Raw genomic sequence first — 20,389 nt, 5'->3', positions numbered from 1 at the left:
ATTTTGTACTGTAGGCAAGTGCCTCACAGTCACTTTAACTTAGCCGAGGTCCTAGCCCACAATAATAACAATACACCTTGGGTGAGCCAATGAAGCAGAATAAACACCCATGCTCCCTGTCAGAGACTGGACAATAGCTGCCTTACGGACCATCTACTAGGGGTATGTACGTGTGTGTGTTCTAAATGACTCCAAGGGGACGGGGGATTGGTATGAAAGCCACAAGTTCAAGCACAGTTAAATTCTGTGGAATAAATATTTTACATCATGTTGCATTAAAATCTAATAGTGGCCAAATTAACTAGAATCTTTAATTATCTTACACATTCAGCTCCATTAATTTTTACTTACATATATACTACTTCCTCGGAGGTAACCACCACTATTCTGATCCTTATTACAGGATAGTTTTGCCTGTTTTTTTTGTTTTATTTTTTGTTTTATTTATTTATTTTTGGCCTCACCACGCAGCATGCGGGATCTTAGTTCCCCAACCAGGGATCAAACCTGCACCCCCTCCAATGGAAGCGCGGAGTCTTAACTGTTGGACCGCCAGGGAATTCCCTGCCTGCTTTTGAAAACGGAATCCTACAGTGTATAATTTTGTGTCTGGTCTCTTTTGCTCAATATTTTGCCTGGAACTTTCATCCATTTGTTGCATGGATTAGTATTTCATTCCTTTGTACTGCTGAGTAGTACTCCGTTGTGTGGATATACCAATTTGTGTATACAGTCAGCAATAATTAATGGACATTTGGGCTTCTTCTAGTTTGGAGCTATTGCTAGTAAAGCTGCTATGAACTAAGTAAAGAACACTGGTTTCTGCTGAGTACATGCCCAGAAGTGAATCACTGGGTCATAATATATACGCTCAGCTTTAGTAAATATTGCCAATGTTCCCAGTGTTTGTTCTTCTTTGCATGCGGTGCATGAGGATTCCAGCTGTTCCACATTCTCACCAGGGGTTGATATTGTCAAATTTCTTATTTTGTCCATTCTGGTGGGGCTGCAGAAGCATCTTTGCTAAAACAAGCGATTTCTAATTCCAATTTTACCACGATTCTACAGCTCCAATAGTACCAACCGGAAAACCTCAAGTAAGATGCACGTGAGTCACAAAGCGCAGAAAAATCTCTAATTCAGAGCTCATTATTTCAGGAAGTCATAAAAATATGGACACAAGCCATATGTGAGACAAACACACATGATGCCTGGCAAGGAAACCTGAACACATTCATGAAGACCAAAGCAATTCTTACAGTCAACGTGTTACTGTAAGATGTTTACAAGGCCAAGCCGGCATCTCTCCTGAACCATGGAGAACCGAGTGATACAACTCTACAAGTAAATGCACACCTATTATGTACGAACGAACCCAAAGAACATTTTAGCCCTTATCCTCCTTGGCCTCTCACAGCAGAGGGAGCCTATGAACCCCACCTATCGCCACAAGAACACTCTCTCCCAGCATTTCTGGTCTCCTCCTGGTCAATCTCTGTGAGTGCTTCTACATGTGGTATCACCACTGTCCACACGGGGATAGCCCCCAGACCCTGACCTCACACTCAGATCTTTCTACTGAGCATCGGCCCCAGATGTCCCACTGCCCTAAATACCTCCCCTTGGAAATCTCAGGAGCACATCAAACTCAGCACATTCACAATAGGATCCTCCAGGCCTCCACCCCTACACAACTGATTGATGTTAATCCAATGTGGAAATCTTGGCCTCAGGCTTGACTCTGCCCCCCTCCCCCAAACCCTACCACCATCTCCCCGAAGAGCAGGGCTCATCCCCTCAACATCACTCAAAGGAATCCACTTCTTTCCACCTACAATATCACTTACGACCCCAGGGGAAGTCACCACGCTCTCTCTCCCTGGGTAAAGCCAGGGCTTTCACTGCAGGTCTCAGTCAACCAGGAAGTGGATGAGGCCTGGGACCACACGCCGGCCTGGGCACGTTCACCAAGGGAAAGCCAGCCACCTCCCCTAAACGACACCCCTGCCCTGCCACGGCTTTCTCGTAGGGAAGTCTACAAACTGCATCCCTTTTCCGCCCTTGTGAATGAATGTAGCTGCAGCTTCAGAGTTTATGAGGGAAATTCTGAGACTTGATTATCCTCGTCATTCTCTGTCTTGCTGCCTCTTGCCAAATAGAGAATCCAGTATATCATAAACGATAAAGGTCTGACTGTAAGATAACCAAACTCCCAGGAATATTTATTTTCTTTTTTCCCTTCCATAGGAGTATTATTTCTCTTCTAGTATCAAGAGACTTACCCAGCTAAAAGTTTTTCATGTCATGGATAGACCTAGAGATTGTCATATTGAGTGAAGTCAGAGAAAGACAAATATCATATGATATCACTTATATGTGGAATCTAAAAAAATGGTACAAATGAACTTATTTACAAAACAGAAATAGAGTCACAGATGTAGAAAACAAACTTACGGTTACCAGGGGAAAAGGGGGGAGGGATAAACTGGGAGATTGGGATTGACATATACACACGACTATATATAAAATAGATAACTAATAAGCACCTACTGTGTAGCACAGGGAACTCTACTCAATACTCTGTAATGGCCTATATGGGAAAAGAATCTAAAAAATAGTGTATATATGCATGTATATAGCTGATTCACTTTGCTGTACACCTGAAACTAACACAACATTGTAAATCAACTATACTCCAATAAAACTTTGTTGTTTTTTTTTTGCGGTACGCGGGCCTCTCACTGTTGTGGCCTCTCCCGTTGCGGAGCACAGGCTACGGACGCGCAGGCTCAGTGGCCATGGCTCACGGGCCCAGCCACTCCGCGGCATGTGGGATCTTCCCGGACCGGGGCACGAACCCGTGTCCCCTGCATCGGAAGGCGGACTCTCAACCACTGCGCCACCAGGGAAGCCCTCCAATAAAACTTTGCAAAAAATAAAAAGTTTTTCATGGTAACATTCAACAGTTGCTATGACATTCCTCTTGTACTTGTAAAGTACCTCCTCGTTTAATAATACAAACTATTTTCCTACCTTGCAAGTATAGTATAAACACATCCACTGCATTAGCCAGCACTTTAGCCTACTTTCCCAATGATCTGTTTGTCATTCCTTATCTACTGTTGTAGTAATAAGAATATTCTGCTTATTTTCTCAAATAGAAAGGTATTTTCTCAAAATTTGAACACCAAACTACACTTCTCCCTTTAAGAGACCTTTGAAATGTCTTGATATTTGTGTCCAAATATCAAGTCAAAGAGATTTCTCTAATACCTTGGGATTCTTGCAAAGTTAACCCTTTCTCCTCAGAGCTGAAGGAGGGAAGACAGTTGTCAGATGAACAAAAACCACAGCCTACATCACTGCCTTAGATCGTGGGGGCTATTCCTGTTAGTATCGCAAAGATGAAGGCCAGCACACACCCCTAGGGCGTGGCACAGATATGTGCTCCAAAATTATCTGTGGATGAATGGGTCATAATGAGTTCAATAACAGCAACAATAATAATGGCTAACACAAAATGCTTACTGAGTTAAGCGTACATATTAATTCATGTGATCCTCTTAAATAACTATATGAGGTTATCATATAAGGTAATGATTCAGGAACTCACTATCATAAACAGTTCTTTGCTGGGTTCAACAGTATCTAGCCCTGACAAAGCACCAATCTTAAAGTGGGGAATAAAAAAGGAACACGGCTTCAAACACATCAACAGTATGGTAGCTTATCCAGACACATTGTTAAATCTGGACGGTTTTATTTTTTTGACAAATGAAAAAAAAAACAAGGCTATGCACTACTCAGGTCCATAAAGCAAAATTTTACAATTCCCATAGTACTCAGCCTTTTACTGAAAACATTCTAGATACAAAGGTTGAAATGAAATACCCACCGTCCAGATAACAATCTTTTCTTCTCTGCAATGAAAGCCAGTAAGCCAGTTGTCTCATAAATTCTGCACCCAAATGTAGCACTCACAGAGCACCAGTGAGTCATACATGTAACAAATTGCTCATTTTCCTGCTCCCCACCTTTCCTCTAAATCATTACGCTGCTATCCCAGAATCATAGGTTTGGTTTTTTGTTTTTAATCCCCCATCACAAAGCTTACCAATTCCAACTTTGTTCCAATTTCGTAACTCGACAAGAATCTGCCTGTCCCTTTAGTTTAAGTAAACCTCCAATTTTCTTCCCAGGTTTGAAATTCTCCAATGAAAGCAAGGCCCACATCTTTGGACTCCTCTTTTAACTGAGGAAAAAAAAAAAAAAAAAAGGCCCTTGCCATTCTGACTGTGCTGCCAGATATCTGCCAGTGTCAGACCACCAACACCCCACCCCCACTGAAAGTCAAGGTCCAAGGGGAAAACCAAATTCACTGTTTGAACCCTGTATTCAGAATCACAAAATGTAATGGATTGTCTTCCTGAGTTGCCCTTCTGTTTTATCCTCTTTGGTCCTCCAACTCACACACTCCAATTTCCATTCAAAATAAAAAAGGTGAGGGAAAAATGGAGGCAAAGACCATAAACACAGAGACCCTAAAACACTGGTAGCGTCTAGAAACCTTATTAACCTGAATCCCACTACACTTGCTAAGTAAATTAAATGTGACGCTCCCAGAGCAGCAATCAAAAGCAAGGGCTGAAGCAAGAACTCCTATTACCAACCACTTTTCAGGAATTCCCCACAGCTCAAAGCAAGGCAAAGACCATGGTTAGTGCTGGGAGGATAATAGAATGAAGGGAGAAAAGTGACTTGAAATAACCATGTCACAACCATTATGATGGCAACTATAAAAAACAAAAACAGAAAATCGGACTTCCCTAGCGGTCCACTCGTTAAGACTCCATGCTTTCAACTCAGGGCTCCTGGGTTTGATCCCTGGTCGGGGAACTAAGATCCCACATGCTGTGTGGCTAAAATAATTAATTAATTAATTATACATAAAGTAAAATTTAATAAAACAGAAAATCACAAGTGCCAGTGAGGATGTTGAGAAATTGGAACCCTTGTGCACTGCTGGTGGGAATACAAAATGGCGCACTCACTGAGGATAACGGTATGGTGATTCCTCAAAAATTAAACACAGACTTACCATAGGATCCAGCAATTCCACTTGTGGATACATACCCAAAAGAAGTGAAAGCTGGGACTCTAACAGTTGTTTGTATACCCATGTTCATAGCGGCATTATTCACAACAGCCAAAAGATGGAAGCAACCCAAGTGTCCAAAGATGAATGAATGGGTAAACAAAATGTGGTACATACATAACAATGGAATAACATTCAGTTTTAAAAAGGAATGAAATTCTGGTACGTGATACAACATGATAAACCTTGAAGATATTATGCTAAGTGAAATAAGCCAGATACAAAAAGACAAATACTGTATGATTCCTCTTATATGAGGTTGCTAGATATTCAAACTCATAAGAGACAGAAAGTAGAATGGTGTTTGCCATGGGCTGAGGAGAGGGGGAGAATGGGGAGTTAGTGTTTATTCAGTGGAGGGCAAGGGGTTGAATCCAGCTTTGAGCACCAATTCTCCCCCGCAACGCAGGGAGCAAGTGTGTGCTGGCGACATACTCTTCCCAACATTCGAGAAGTCTGGCCTTGTGCTTCTGAAAAGAACATTCTGTGTAACCACGAAGGAATGTCTAACGATTAATACCACCTGGGGACGTGTTTAAAATTCAGATTCAGATTTAGCAGGTCCCGGGCAGGGTCTGCCATTTTGCAGGTCTAACAAGCTCCCAGGTGATGCTGAGGCTGCAGGCCGACCCACCACACATTGAATAATAAGGCCTTACACTCCTGCGATCAGCTGGAACCATGACAGCAGGGACCAAAATCAGGCAGAAACAGCAACAGTCAGGATCTCCCTCTAATGAGCATCACCCTCCTCCCACTGCCATTCTCCACCCAGGCCACAGCCACTTGGTTCCACCATGAATCTGGACCCTTTGTCACTTTGGAATAATTAGCCAAGCCGTCTGCAGTCACTCACTCCCAGCTTTTCTCATCATACTGAAGACAACTGATGCTCCTGGAGGTCAAAGACATTTTTGCTCCCCACTCCCCAAGAAAAGTTTCCCCATTGTCCTCAAACAGAAACTCGAGGATGGCTTCTGCATTCATTGCTTACCTGCTCCTCTTGGCTAAAATGCACGATTCAATAATACAAGTGAAGCCAAACTATTTTCAACACTCTAGGGAGACATTTTAGCTTTGGCCACATCACAAACTGGAAATTTTTTGGGAAGGACCATAATAAAAGGAGGCGAGCATACACTAGATCATGCCTCCTCTACTTTTTGCAAAACTGAAAAACTGAGAGCTTGCAGGATGCTACCATTTAAAAAAAAAAAATCCAGGCCCACCCACAGTATATGCTGTTGATATTAAAGAACTGCCTGGAAGGACTTTTTTGACTTTACCAAAACATCAGAGGAACTGATGGAGAACCTCGAAAATCCTCTGGTTCTCCATATGCATGGATGATGCTTCTCTCCAAACCTGGAGAGAGAAGAAAAAATAAAATCTCATATTCCTATTCTAATCAGTACCTATTTTAAGAGCTGCAAATACACCTGCATCTATGTTATCAAATGTAGAATTTACCAATAGCTAATCTGTGTAAACACAAGTCAGGAGACTGGCATTTTTTTTTAATGGTCTTTTTTTTTTTTAATAAATTTATTTATTTACTTATTTATTTTTGGCTGTGTTGGGTCTTCGTTGCTGCATGCGGGCTTTCTCTAGCTGCGGCGAGCAGGGGCTACTCTTCGTTGCGGTGCACAGGCTTCACATTGCAGTGGCTTCTCTTGTTACAGAGCACGGGCTCTAGGCGTGCGGGCTTCAGTAGCTGTAGCATGCAGGCTCAGTAGTTGTGGCTCATGGGCTCTAGAGCGCAGGCTCAGTAGTTGTGGTGCACAGGCTTAGTTGCTCCGTGGCACGTGGGATCTTCCCAGACCAGGGGTCAAACCCGTGTCCCCTGCATTGGCAGGCGGATTCTTAACCACTGTGCTACCAGGGAAGTCCCTCAACTAATTCTTTTTTTAAAAAAAGATTTCAAAGCCCCCTGAATACCCCAAGCAGGGTCTTCCTTAACATTCAAATCCAGATAATTTATATTCTGGTGGTTCTTTAATTTACTCATACACCTATTTCCCCTAAAAAATGGAGCATCCTTTTCAGATGTCAGTACAAAATCCATTTCCTCTGGGAAGATTACCTTCTGTTGTGAAGTGTCCTGGCGTATCATAAAATCAGGGACTAGAAGAGATCCTAGAAATAATCCAGCTCCAAGACTGTCAAACTGGGGTACAGGTGCTTATGCTGTGGGGAGCCCCCAGAGCCCCAGGGAAAATAAGGTGCATCTTCCCTGAGCACTTTTTGACTCAAGGCAGCAATTTAAAGCATTTTTATACTAAAATACGTAAGATGAATCCTGCATTCCATTCTACATCAAAGGAATCGCTGAGGGCTTCCTTGGTGGCAGAGCGGTTAAGAATCTGCCTGCCAGCCGCATAGCACAGGGAGATCAGCTCAGTGCTTTGTGAGGACCTAGAGGGGTGGGATAGGGAGGGTGGGAGGGAGACGCAAGAGGGAGGAGATATGGGGATATATGTATATGTATAGCTGATTCACTTTGTTATAAAACAGAAACTAATACACCACTGTAAAGCAATTAAAAAAAAAAAAAAATCGGCCTGCCAATGCAGGGGACACGGGTTCAAGCCCTGGTCCAGGAAGATCTCACATGCCGTGGAGCAACTAAGCCCATGCACAACAACTACTGAGCCTGTTCTCTACAGCCTGCGAGCCACAACTACTGAGCCTGTGTGCCACAACTACTGAGCCTTGTGCCACAACTACTGAGCCTTGTGCCACAACTACTGAAGGCCACGCGCCTAGAGCCCGTGCTCCGCAACAAGAGAAGCCACGGCAATGAGAAGCCCGTGCACTGCAACAAAGAGTAGCCCCCGCTCGCCGCAACTAGAGAAAGCCCGCCAGCAGCAACAAAGACCCAACACAGCCAAAATAAATTAATTAATTAATTAAATTAACTAATTAATTTCAAAAATAAAAGGAATTGCTGAAGTAACACTGAAAAGTCGTGGAAATCTCAGGCTGAGCTCCCGCATCCCCCTTTCCAGGGTTCCTTTGCCCTGAAGGTTATGAGGACAAGTTTCAGAAGCATGAAGAGAATCCATTTCCTAGCTTGAGACACGGAAACCAAAAGACTTTCTCAAGGCTGTGAGTGGCCATCTGAAAGGTCACTGCCCCTAGATAGTCTTCAGAGAGATTTACAGTGCTTCTCACCACCACCCAGGTGAGTCTGGGAGCAGTCTTTCCTAGAATGCCAGACTAGAAGCACAAACAAGGATTTTAAGAGCTCGCTTCCCACCCAGTTCCACCCTCTTCTACCTCAGGTGCAGTATTAACAAACACATAATTAAATAGGCTTCTCAATGAATAATGAAGCCACACAGCCCTTCATAAACACATGTTAAACCCTTTCTTTAATCAGCTACACATCATTTGGTATTATATGTAGCTCAGAGGCATCTAGATTGACACATATGCTATTATTTACTGTCTCTTTGCTAAAGCTTTGAATTTTTCAACAGTGCAGGTGGCCTCCATTTGGATACACCTAATAAGAAGGCAAGTCAAAATAGGGAACATTTATTCAAAAAGAAGAAAAAAGAGTGGGGGAGGAACCAGAAGACCCATTCACAGTATATCTCTATACAACAGACACTCACCCAAGATAAAATCTAAGAACACACATGAGCCTTGGGCTTGGTGGAGATAGTTCTCTCCCTAACATCTGAATCTCCTTAAAAGAACCATCCCTGGGCTTCCCTGGTGGCGCAGTGGTTGAGAGTCCGCCTGCCGATGCAGGAGATATGGGTTCGTGCCCCGGTCCGGGAAGATCCCACATGCCGCGGAGCGGCTGGGCCCGTGAGCCATGGCCGCTGAGCCTGCGCGTCCGGAGCCTGTGCTCCGCAACAGGAGAGGCCACAACAGTGAGAGGCCCGCGTATCGCAAAAAAAAAAAAAAAAAGAACCATCCCTTTGTCCTCCCTCAAAAATCATGATGCATACCAAATACAGATGAGTTAAACGGATCAGGGTTCATTTTCAAAACCAGGGGTCATGTAATCGTATATTTGAACAGGCTGGCCACTGTAATATTATCCTCAAGTTTATTAAGCTGCAAGACAGGTGAAAGGCTTGATTTAATATCTGCAACCCTCAGTGAGTTTAAATGAACTCTTCATCCTCCAATGCCTTTCTCATTGGAGCCCTATAGGAGAAATAAAGAACTGCCCTTCAGGAAAAGCGGCCACCAACCTGCTTGCCTTCCTCGGCTGTCTTCCAGGCTGTACGGTGCCAAAGAATAATCAAGTGTACGAAAACACCAACAGCTGATGGGGCAGAGAAAGCCCAAGGTCTGCTGCCCATCTTGGGAGCAGGCAGTCAAGATGGGAAGCCCAGAGGGTTAATTCCAGACTCATCTAACAATTACAGAGACCTACTATGTGCAAAGTCAGGGGTAGGGGCTCAGAAGAAAGTCCACATCAGATGGTAAACAGTAAAATGTCGCTAGTTTGGAAACTGAAAGTTTAGGAACTCCTCGGAATGCGAACAATGCTATTTTATTTTCAAAGTCCTTTTACAGGATCTGATTCAACCCTCACAATAAATCTATAAGAAGGAAAATAACCGCTATTATATCTGCTATCTTATCCCTGTTAGGGCTCAAAAATGTTCCCAAGTCACAAATCTAGTCATGTTGGAATGAGACCTGAAAATCCTCCCAGGTCATTCAAACTTTTACAGACACTTTCATTCAAAACACTCTTTAATCCTTACAACAGTCCAGTGAGGTTTGTTTGGGTTTTGTTTGTTTGTTTTAGGGGGGCCATCCCAGAGAGGGGGAAGCCAAGTCAAAGAGGTTAAAAAAGGGCCCAAGGTCACCCAACCAGCAAAGAGAGAGAAGAGCTGGAATCTGAATTCAGGTTCCCCACTCCAAGGCCAATGTCCTTTTTTAACACACCAGAGAGGAGTGTGGGCAACACAGCGAGAGTGGAGACACCCTCCACGGAGAGCTGGGGATGGGAAACCAAACCCCACAGGTCCCTGGGGCATCAAACAGGAAACGGCTTGTGCTCAGGCCAAGCTGAAACCCAACTCTGGCCAAACCTGCTGCACACAGACATGGGCTTTCTACGCAGCTCAGCATCATCCCTGAGCCCGGCTCAGCGCTCCAGGTGGCTCAGCCCATGACTGTCTGGGCACCTCTGTGATAAAGCTGGGGCCAGAGGTCGAAGCGCAGACAAGACCGATCTTTCCAAACCAAGAGGAGGGTGCCATCTGTCACTCCAGGTCGAACTCTGAACCTGCCAGCCAACCTGTCATCCTCCACTGGAACTTGGGACACCCTTCCCAATGCAGCCTGCCCAGAGCCCACACCGCTCAGTCGGCCACCTCCCTCTCTGCTGCTCTTGTAGTTGGAAACCGGAAAGGACCCTTTTCCTAGTTTCCCTGGGGTTTGTCTCCCCCCCACCCCATAACCAAAAGATGCTCCACGGAAAGGGTACCCAGCCGGCCTACACACTCGCAGACACTGACAACGTCCACACATTTGTTTGAAGCAAACAAAGTTCTAGGGAAGCTTATGGGAAAGAATATTTTTTAATCAGAGGCCTAGACACACTTAGGAGGCGCTCAAAGTGGACGCTGATTTCAGTTTCTGAACAAGTGCAGCGAACGGTTCTACAGCACGTAGACTGAACGGGTAGGGGCCATCCAGCGCCAGCCCCAAGAGCAGCGGGGCCGGGCTTTTGACCTGTACTTCCCTAAACACAACTTTACAAAAGAAGCAGCAATACATTTCATTAAGTTTCTTGTTACCTGCAGGAGGCTGACCTTGGAGATTCGAAAAGAACTGAAAAACTCAGGTCAAAAAAGTGACCAAGTGAACTTGTTAACTCTCAGGACGGAAAGGAGGGGTCCTAAAAGCCATTAGTCTCGACCGAAACACTCTCAGAATATGTAGTTTACATTCGTTTTGCGGGTGAGTGGCAATCGGGGTTCAGCTCTCGCTCAGCTCGGGACTCTTTGAAGGTCGCCTCACTGTCACTTCGGAGTGCCGGAGCCCGGAATCCAGGCCACGCGGCGTGACCGATACGATGCACTACTGGCACCCTCCTGTGCCCCCCAGGGCCTCCCGCAGGTGCGGCCGATGCCAGAGGGGGCCGCCCCCTCAGGGTCCCTGCCTCTCGCCGCTACCACACCACGCATCCACACTCCCGGGACACCCGTGTCCTTCCCCACCCACCCCCGGGCCCGATGCGCCTGAGGCACGGGTCAGCGGTCCACGGGCTTACCCTCGAGAGGCGCACGAAGCGCGGCCCCGTAGCAGGCGTGATACCGGGGGCCTCCGGCGCGGGGCTGCCCGGGCGCTCGGCTCTCCTGGCCGCCTCCTCTTCGTTGTCCTCGGCCGAGTCCCGGCCGCCCGGCGGCTCCGGTTCCCTCCTCAGCAGCCGGCCGGGCGGCACCGGGGTGCACGCGACGGGCTCGGCTGGGGCGCCTCCTCCTCCTTCCTCTGCCCGCCCGCCGACTCTGCGCTCCCGGGCTCGGGGTACGAGGTTCCGGACGCGGGGTTCGTCGGGGCGCTCGGGAACCCCAGCGCTCCCTCCCGCGCCGCCCTCCCGCGCGCGGCCGCTCTCTGGGGGCGTCTCGCTCGTAGCGCGCGGCCGTCAGGGGCTCTGGGTGCGCGGGGGCGGCGGCCGGGTGGGCCCCAGGGCGGCGGGCGGGGGCGCTGCTGTGGACCGGGGCACTGATGCGGGCGCCGCGCCGCGGCCTCTCGCCATGGCTCTCGGCGGGCGGGCGCTTCGTACCTCCCCTCCGCGCTGCCGTCACCGCCCGACGCTCGCCGAGCCCTCCCCTTCCCCCGGCCCCGCCTGCCGGCCCGCGCCGCCACCTCCAGGACGCCCGCCGGGCGGAGCGCGTCCCAGCGGCCCAGAGCCAAGCCCCTCCTACCTCGCTGGCAGGTGACCCGCTCCTGCGACTTTGGGTCTGGAGAAGTCCCCGGCGAAATACCCCGGGTCAGGAAAAGATACCACACACCACCACCACCACTACCACCACCCCCGCCGCGAGCGCTTATTTACTTCTAGGACTTCTCCGTGCCCGTCCAGCCAGTCTAAGGGCAGGGTGGAACTCACGCGGAGGCTGTTTGCCGAGAATACAGTAGAAGTCCAGACGTTTCGTTCCTGCAGGCCGGGCCGTCCCTTAGGAAAGCAATCCTTAGTCTTAAATAAGGGTGGGACAGAGCTGGGAGGTGGGGGGAATATGGATGAACAAAATGCCACCAAAGGGTAAGGGAGGAGGACAGGTGTGTGGCGGATCAGGAAACGTTCCAGGAAGTAAGTCCTCACAGGCTACTCTATTATGTAAATGACCGGTGGACGGTGTAACGGGGAACAACACGCATGACCTCATTTCCACTTGAGGCTGCTGAGTCTACAGCGTTGGGCTAGTCCCTGGCCAAAGGTCATAGAGGACATTGGGAGGACATGGAGAAGACTCAGACCAGAACCGAAGACCCAAGGAAACTAAACCATAGAAAACCTGGTTTCCAGTACTGGAAGAGTCAGTGTATAGTAGAGACTGGGTCAGGCAAGAATCATCAATGGATACTCACCCTAGGGGAGACTTTACTGGGGAGCAGATATTTGCCTGGATTAATGTGTTTTCCCATAGGTGGTTTAGGCTTATTAGTAGCAAGAGGGAAATATTCAAAATATAAAGGCACAGGGAGACAGCACCTTGACCAGGATCAAAACTGACATCACTGGGCTTCCCTGGTGGCGCAGTGGTTGAGAGTCCGCCTGCCGATGCAGGGGACACGGGTTCATGCCCCGGCCCGGGAAGATCCCACATGCCATAGAGCAGCTGGGCCCATGAGCCATGGCCGCTGAGCCTGTGCGTCCGGAGCCTGTGCTCCCCAACGGGAGAGGCCACAACAGTGAGAGGCCTGCATACTGGAAAAAAAAAAAAAAAAAACTGACATCATTAATGAAAGCAGATGGATATCTTGTCCTCAGAACACATCACCTATGCAGTATTTCCAGGAAGAATGCATAACCTGAATCTAATGATAATGAAACCCCAGACAAACCAAAATGAAGAATATCAATTAAAAGGGGGCAGGAGTTGTATTCCTCAAACATGTCAATGTCACAAAAGAAGGCTTGGGAAATGTTCCAGATTAAAGAGTGCTATAAAGTCGTGACAGCTAAATGTGATACCTGGTCCTAGACTGGATTCTTTTGGGGAGAGGGGACGCTGTAAAGGACATTCCAGTGGATAAAATTGGAATCCTGAGAGTAGATTAAAGTATTGGATCAATGTTAAATTCGCTGATGTTAATAATTTGTACTATGTTCATGTGTAAGAATAGCCCTATCCTTGGAAATACACACTGCAGTGTTGTGTAGGGGTAAGGGGGCATTCTGTATGCAACTTACCCTCAAATGATTAAGGAAAAAAATGTTGATAGAAAAATGATAAAGTAAATGGGCAGAATACTAACAATCAGTGAATTTGGGTACAGGGCGTATTGGAATGTTTCCATAAGTTTGAAATTATTTCCAAATAAAAAGATTTTGAGCAGTGGCGCAGTGGATAAGACTCCGTGCTCCCAGTGCAGGGGGCCTGGGTTCGATCCCTGGTTGGGAAGATAGATCCCACATGCATGCTGCAACTAAGAATTCATATGCCACAACTAACGAGCCCTGGAGCCGCAACTAAGGAGCCTGCCTGCTGCAACTAAGACCCGGTGCAACTAAATAAATAAGTAAATAAATATTAAAAAAAAAAGATTTTGAAAAACCATCAAGTGGGAGAAGAGATGAGGTGGGAGGAAGGCAAGAAGTGGTCATAAAAAGACAACACAGGGGATCCTTGTGGTTTTAGAGCTTGTGGCTTTAGAACAGGTGATAAAATTTATATAGAACTTACACAGACACACATAAGTACAAGTAAAACTGGGGAAATGGAGTAAGGCCGATTGTATGAATGTCAGTATCTAGTTGTGATACCATATTAAGGTTTTGCAAAATGTTATCACTGAGGAAATTGGGCAAAGTGTTTTATTTCTAATGACTGAATATGAATCTACAATTATCCCATTAAAAATTTCAGTTGGGGGCTTCCCTGGTGGCACAGTGGTTGAGAGTCCAATTTCAATTGGGCTTCCCTGGTGGCGCAGTGGTTGAGAGTCTGCCTGCTACTGCAGGGGACACGGGTTCGAGCCCTGGTCTGGGAGGATCCCACATGCCGTGGAGCAACTAGGCCCGTGAGCCACAACTACTGAGCCTACGCATCTGGAGCCTGTGCTCCGCAAAGGGAGAGGCCGTGATAGTGAGAGGCCCGCGCACCGCGATGAAGGGTGGCCCCGGCTTGCCACAACTAGAGAAAGCCCTCGCACAGACATGAAGACCCAACACAGCAAAAATAAATTAATTAATTAATAAACTCCTACCCCCAACATCTTCTTAAAAAAAAAAAGAAAATTTCAGTTACAGGGAGTTCCCTGGTGGCCTAATGGTTAGGATTCCAGGCTTTCACTGCTGTGGCCAGGGTTCAACTGAGATCCCTGCAAGCCACATGGCAAGGCCAAAAAAAAGAAAAAGAAATTCAATTACAAAAAGAGATCAAGCATATTCCAGGTGTACATAGATGAGCATGGCTGCCCGGGAATTCAAAGAGCAAATGTGCTGGAGCTGACTCCTAGTGGGTTTAGAGCAGACATGGAGCTGTTACCAACAGCGAGGGTTTTTAAGGAAAAAAAAAAAAAGACTATGTGAAGTATAACTGACAGATCAGGTTCCTACCAGTTCTGTAATTTAAGAATCCTAGAGCTGGGGGATCTTTGAGATCATCTAGTCCAACCTTCTCATTTTCAGGAAACTGCGGGCAGAAAAGTGGTACATGACCAGAGGAGCATCAAATTAGTGGTAGACCCATAACTACAACTCTTGTCTGCTGAACATGAGCAATGATCTTTGCACCTTTACCAGCTGCCTGTCACTCTCTATATCCATGAGATTTAGTCAAGTTTGGTACAGAATTTTGAAGTCATTCATTCACCCGTTTGGAGTGTGACAGTGGCCTTGTGGGAGCAGGGTCTTGACATTTGGTTTCCAGCACCAGATGGCAGACATGTGGATCCCGCTCAGGAGGAGGAGGGGCCAATCTCCCTCTAGTACTCCCAGCTTGGAGGAAACAGGTGGCAAGCGGAACGCCTGGAGTGAGTGAGCCCCTCCCCCCAGCTATGGGCCCTGAGCTACTTGGAGATGCTGATAACCTGCTGCAAGTCAAGGGTGCAGGGCCCTGGGAGGGAGGCAGGATGGGCACACAGAAAAGAAAACAGTCATTGCCCTGGTAGGTCCCAGCCTCATCCAGTGTTAGCAGAGGTCTCTGCACCAGAAGTGACTCTGGGCTTCCCTGGTGGCGCAGTGGTTAAGAATCCGCCTGCTGGGCTTCCCTGGTGGCGCAGTGGTTGAGAGTCTGCCTGCCGATGCAGGGGACACGGGTTCGAACCCTGGTCCAGGAGGATCCCACATGCCTGGGAGCAACTAAGCCCGTGTGCCACAACTACTAAGCCTGCACTCTAGAGCCCGTGAGCCACAACTATTGAGCCCAGGAGCCACAACTACTGAAGCCCGCGCGCCTACAGCCTGTGCTCTGCAGCAAGAGAAGCCACCGCAATGAGAAGCTGGGGCACCACAACTAAGAGTAGCCCCCGTTTACCGCAACTAGCGAAAGCCCGTGCGCAGCAACGAAGACCCAATGCAGCCAATAAATAAATAAAATTTTTTTTAAAAAGTCACTCTGGCCTCCCTTGAGCCACAGAAAGCCATGCTATTCTTTCCTTTTGTCAAATCAAATCAAAATCAACACGTTTGTTGATATTTGCCAGGCTCTGAATTAGTAACTGGGGGAAAATACAAACAAAACAAACAGCAAAAAAAAGCCGGTATCTGATCCCTGACCTTTAGGAACACAAAATACAGCAAAGGACCCAAGATGGAAATGTAGAAAATGATCTGACAAAAGAATTAAAATGCTATTAGCTCTGTAGGCTCGGGTTCTCCTCAAAAGCAGTGTTGGAGAAGGGCTTGAGGGCCGTGATCACTTTTGGTAAGTGATCCCATGGAAGAGGGATGGGAAAAGGAACCAGGACCACACAAAACAGAGAGGGAGAGAAAGCCCATCCAAGGGTGCTTAATCTAGGTGGTCACCTCTGTGATCAACTGAGCTCAGTCCCACTGGGGGGCGCTCTGAGGAACTGCATAGAATGCAAGACAAAAGGAGGATACATCTATCCACCAGCTCCTACCTCTCATTGGTCAAGTGGTTGCTGAGCAAAAAAGTAAACCAAGCAAGTATGACACAGGACATACATGCATAAAATGACGGCTGACTCACCAGCAAAAAAGCAGCCTGAGGGCAGGGATTTTTGTCTGCTTTATTCATTGTTGCTTTCCCAGCGCCTGATTCATAATGGACGCCCAGTCAATACATACGGAATGGTTGAAATACTAACTCAGGTTGATAATAGAAGATGTTGTAAAAAAAAATAGGAGCATAAGTCATTTTTTAACAATTTGTGTCTGTATGTGTCTATTTGTGCCAGGTGTTGGATAGGCTAGGGTGACAGTATAGTGAAAACAGGTATAGTCCTGGCCTCATTGGACCTTTCAGTCTAGGAGAGGTGTCAGGTAACATGATACATACACACATATTGAGTTAGCTTGTGACAAGTGCTATGAAGAAAAGGATGCAGGCACTAGAAGTAGGTAGTAGGCAGATTTATGATAGATTACTTGGTCTGGGAGGACCTGTCTAAGGAGGTGACGCTTAAGTTGAGACCCAGAGGCATAGGAGCCAACCATGCAAAGGGGAGGGGGCAGCATGAGACAGAGACCCAGAGGCAACAGAGACTCTCGATAGCTGGAGCTCTGGGGAAGAGCCAGACCATGGGCCTGTGATGGTTTTGGTAAGAGAAGAGTTTTAGGTAAGGGAACTTGAACCTGCCACCATTCCAGAATGAGAGCAAAGGTCCAACTACCTTATATCCACATTCACGTTATCATTGAATGTCTTATCTTGGGGTTTTAATCTAACATCTATTGAGCACATATATGTACCAAGCACAGTACTAAATGCTTTCATAATAACAGCTCATTGAATCCTCACGGTAACTCTATGGGATAGCTGTTATCACCTGCAGTTTATAGATAAAGAAACTGAACCTCAGAGAAGTTAATTAACTTACCTAAAGTCACATACAATTGACAAGGTCAGAATCCACTCCAGGTTTCTAGCCTCTTATGACTAATTAAACACATTGCTTTTGTTCCCTGCATATAAAGGAGAATCAACCTCTGTCTCGGAAGATGGGAAGAATGGAGAGGTGAGGATTGGGGCGGGAAAGGAATCCTATAATTAAGACATTAATATCGATGCATTGCTCACAGATTCCTTAGAAGGAAAAAAAAATGGATTAGTACCAATAGCTTCTTTATTGCATCTGGTGTTTATCTTGAGACTTTAAACACCAGCTATGCATGGATAGCTTCCAAATTTATACTTCTAGCCCCGACTTTCCCTCCTGAACTCCAGACTCCAGAAGTTTATAAACAAACTTCTTACCTGACGCTGCCCTTTGGATGTCTAATAGGCATTTCAGCCTTCTATGCCCTAACCTGAACTGCTGGTCTTTCCCCAATTTCTGCTCTTCCAGGCTCCTAGGTTTCAGTGGCTCAGGCCAGAAACCTTGTAATCATTTATAACTTCTCTCTTTTTTCCACCCCACATCCAATCTGTCCTCAAGTCTGTAGGTTCTACCTTCAAAATATAGGCCAGAATCTACTTCTCACCACTGTCACTGTTTCCGTCTTACTACAAACCACCGTCACCTCTCCCAGATTCCTGTTAGGGCCTCCTAAATCCCTGCTTGCTCCCCGGCCCCCATCTCCCCCACAGTCCGTTGTCAACACAGGAGCCAATGTTCTGGAAAATGTGAGCCACATCATGGCTTTCCTCTTTTATTTTTATTTTATCTATTTATCTATTTATTTATTTATTTTTGGCTGCATTGGGTCTTCGTTGCTGCCCACGGCTAGTTGTGGAGAGTGGGGTGGTCTACTCTTCACTGCGGTGCACGGGCTTCTCATTGTGGTGGCTTCTCTTGTGGAGCACAGGCTCTAGGAGCGCAGGCTTCAGTAGTTGTGGCACGTGGGCTCAGTGGTTGTGGCTTGTGGGCTCTAGAGTGCAGGCTCAGTAGTCGTGGCACACGGGCTTAGGTACTCTGCAGCATGTGGGATCTTCGCGGACCAGGGCTCGAACCCATGTCCCCTGCATTGGCAGGCCAATTCTTAACCACTTTGCCACCAGGGAAATCCCAGCCTTCCTCTTTTAAAACTCTAAAGCTCCCCAGTGCTCTCAGTATAAGCAAGAGTCTTCCCAATGGCCCATAAGACCTACATGGTCTGCCCCCGACCTCATTTTCCTCTTTTCTCCGACTCACTCACTCATTCCAATGGTCCCCTTGCTGTTTCTTGAACGTGCCAGGGACACTCTCACCTCAGCACTTTGGCTCTGTTCCCTTTGCCTGGAATACCCTTCCCCTCCTTGAACCATCTCATTTAATAATGCCACTTCTATTCCCTTTGCATCCCACTTCCCTTGCCCTGCTCTATTTTTTTCTTATTTAGCACATTTAAAAATACTATAAAATTTATTATTGTTTATTTTCCATCTCCACTTTCTTGATTCATGAGGTAGACTTATTCCCAGATGTATCCTCAGCACAATATCTAGAACATAGTAATTGCTCAATAAATATTTGTTGAATGATCCAGCCTTCAGAATCTAACCAAAGATCAACATTTTATTGTTTACGGGGTGGAAAATGTAGTAATTTTTGTTTTTCATATCAAACTTAAGAGATCTTGAGGATATGTCCCGAACATTCTTAGCTGTCTTTTCACAGCCCACTGTGAAGTGACCATCTATCAAAAACCTACTAGATTGTATTTGTTTTCAAGATCTACATTATTATCCTTGGGGTAATGAATGTCCCACATTACTTTCTAATTATGGTAGAAAAGGACTTCTTATCTCCAAGTTCTAGGACTCTACAGTTTCATTGGATGACTCTGTTGACACTGGCTAAACCTCCGGCTTTCATGGACTTTGAGCTCATCTAATCCTCTTTCTAAGCTAAAGAGTCCTAATCTCAGTTTAGCCTGGTAGAAAACTACCTCTGCTATTTTAATTCTCTAGGTGCTCCTATCTAAATCTTTTCAAATGTATATGCCTTTCTGAGTTTCTGGTATATATTTTAAGTGTGGCTAATATTATCCTAGATGCTTGTTTCCTAGTGCTGTGGGTATATGTTTTGTTTTATTTTCCCCTGAACAAGGATTCTTCATCCAGGGTCCATGGGGGTCCCAGGGTAGGTGTTGGGGTTAATTAATACTAGAGTGGACTAAAGTGATATAATAGGTAACACTAAAATATAATGGCTGAACACAATGCCAATTTTTTGCTCAAGTAACAGCCTAGAGTAATTCCAGATTGTTTCATACCTTATTAAAGGACTTGGGCTAATTTTGGCTCTGCCGTCTTAGGTCACCCTGGGCCTGGCCATCTCAGTTAGGGGCTGGGGTAAAGAGCGTGGAGGAGGTTTTATGAGTCAGGCCTGGCAGGGGCACACATACCACTTCCACTCAAATTTCACTGGCCAGAGTTCCTACTGACATAGCCACACTTAACTGCAAGGGAGGCTGGGAAATACAGTCTAGCTGAACAACAAAGAAGAAGGGGAAAATAGATTTTGGTGCTCAGCTAGCATTTTCTGCCAAAGGGGGGGTCTGAGAAATGGACACATGCACAAAATATATTTTTTATTCCATTTGTTTTGTGCTATTTTGAAAATTATCAAGAAAATTTGCTTCATCAGTTAAAATTATTAGCTTATGGTTTTACTATACTTTATGCTTCACCAGGAAGCATGAAGTTATATGACTGGCCCAGCTCGGTCACATGACTGTAAGGACTTAGGGTTGCCATCTGTTACTCATGAAAGATGCCAGTACATATGATCTGGCAAGGTACAAGCATCATCATACCATCATACTGTGTTATGACATCTGAAATAATTTCTTGTTAATAAGAATGGAGCAAAACCTGCTCTGAGGGACACTCTTGGGGCTCCAGCCACATCCTTTGTGGCCCTACAGTTTCGTGCAGCCAGTACCAGCTGCCAGCCCCTGCATCTCTTTCACTGTCTGCC

The 20,389-nt window shown here is 46.3% G+C and overlaps 1 protein-coding gene across 4 annotated transcripts in view; it reads right to left on the bottom strand.

Moving 5' to 3' along the window:
- Positions 1-12,406, bottom strand: part of TRAK1 (trafficking kinesin protein 1) — a 162,791-nt gene extending 150,385 nt beyond the window's left edge. For 2 of the 4 annotated variants that reach the window (XM_033402002.2, XM_033402001.2), the window contains exon 1: positions 11,406-12,157. The gene's annotated coding sequence lies outside the window, so the exon portion shown is untranslated. Of the gene's footprint in view, positions 1-6,441; positions 6,521-11,405; positions 12,158-12,245 lie in introns of those variants that run through there. The other 2 variants (XM_049715238.1, XM_033402003.2) reach the window with 2 other exon arrangements.
- Positions 12,407-20,389: the final 7,983 nt, after the last annotated feature.

This window comes from Orcinus orca, chromosome 10, assembly GCF_937001465.1.
Source record: "Orcinus orca chromosome 10, mOrcOrc1.1, whole genome shotgun sequence".
In the NCBI taxonomy this organism is placed as follows: Eukaryota; Metazoa; Chordata; class Mammalia; order Artiodactyla; family Delphinidae; genus Orcinus; species Orcinus orca.
Note: the sequence above shows the minus strand (reverse complement) of the source record. Positions and strands in the feature narration are given on the sequence as shown.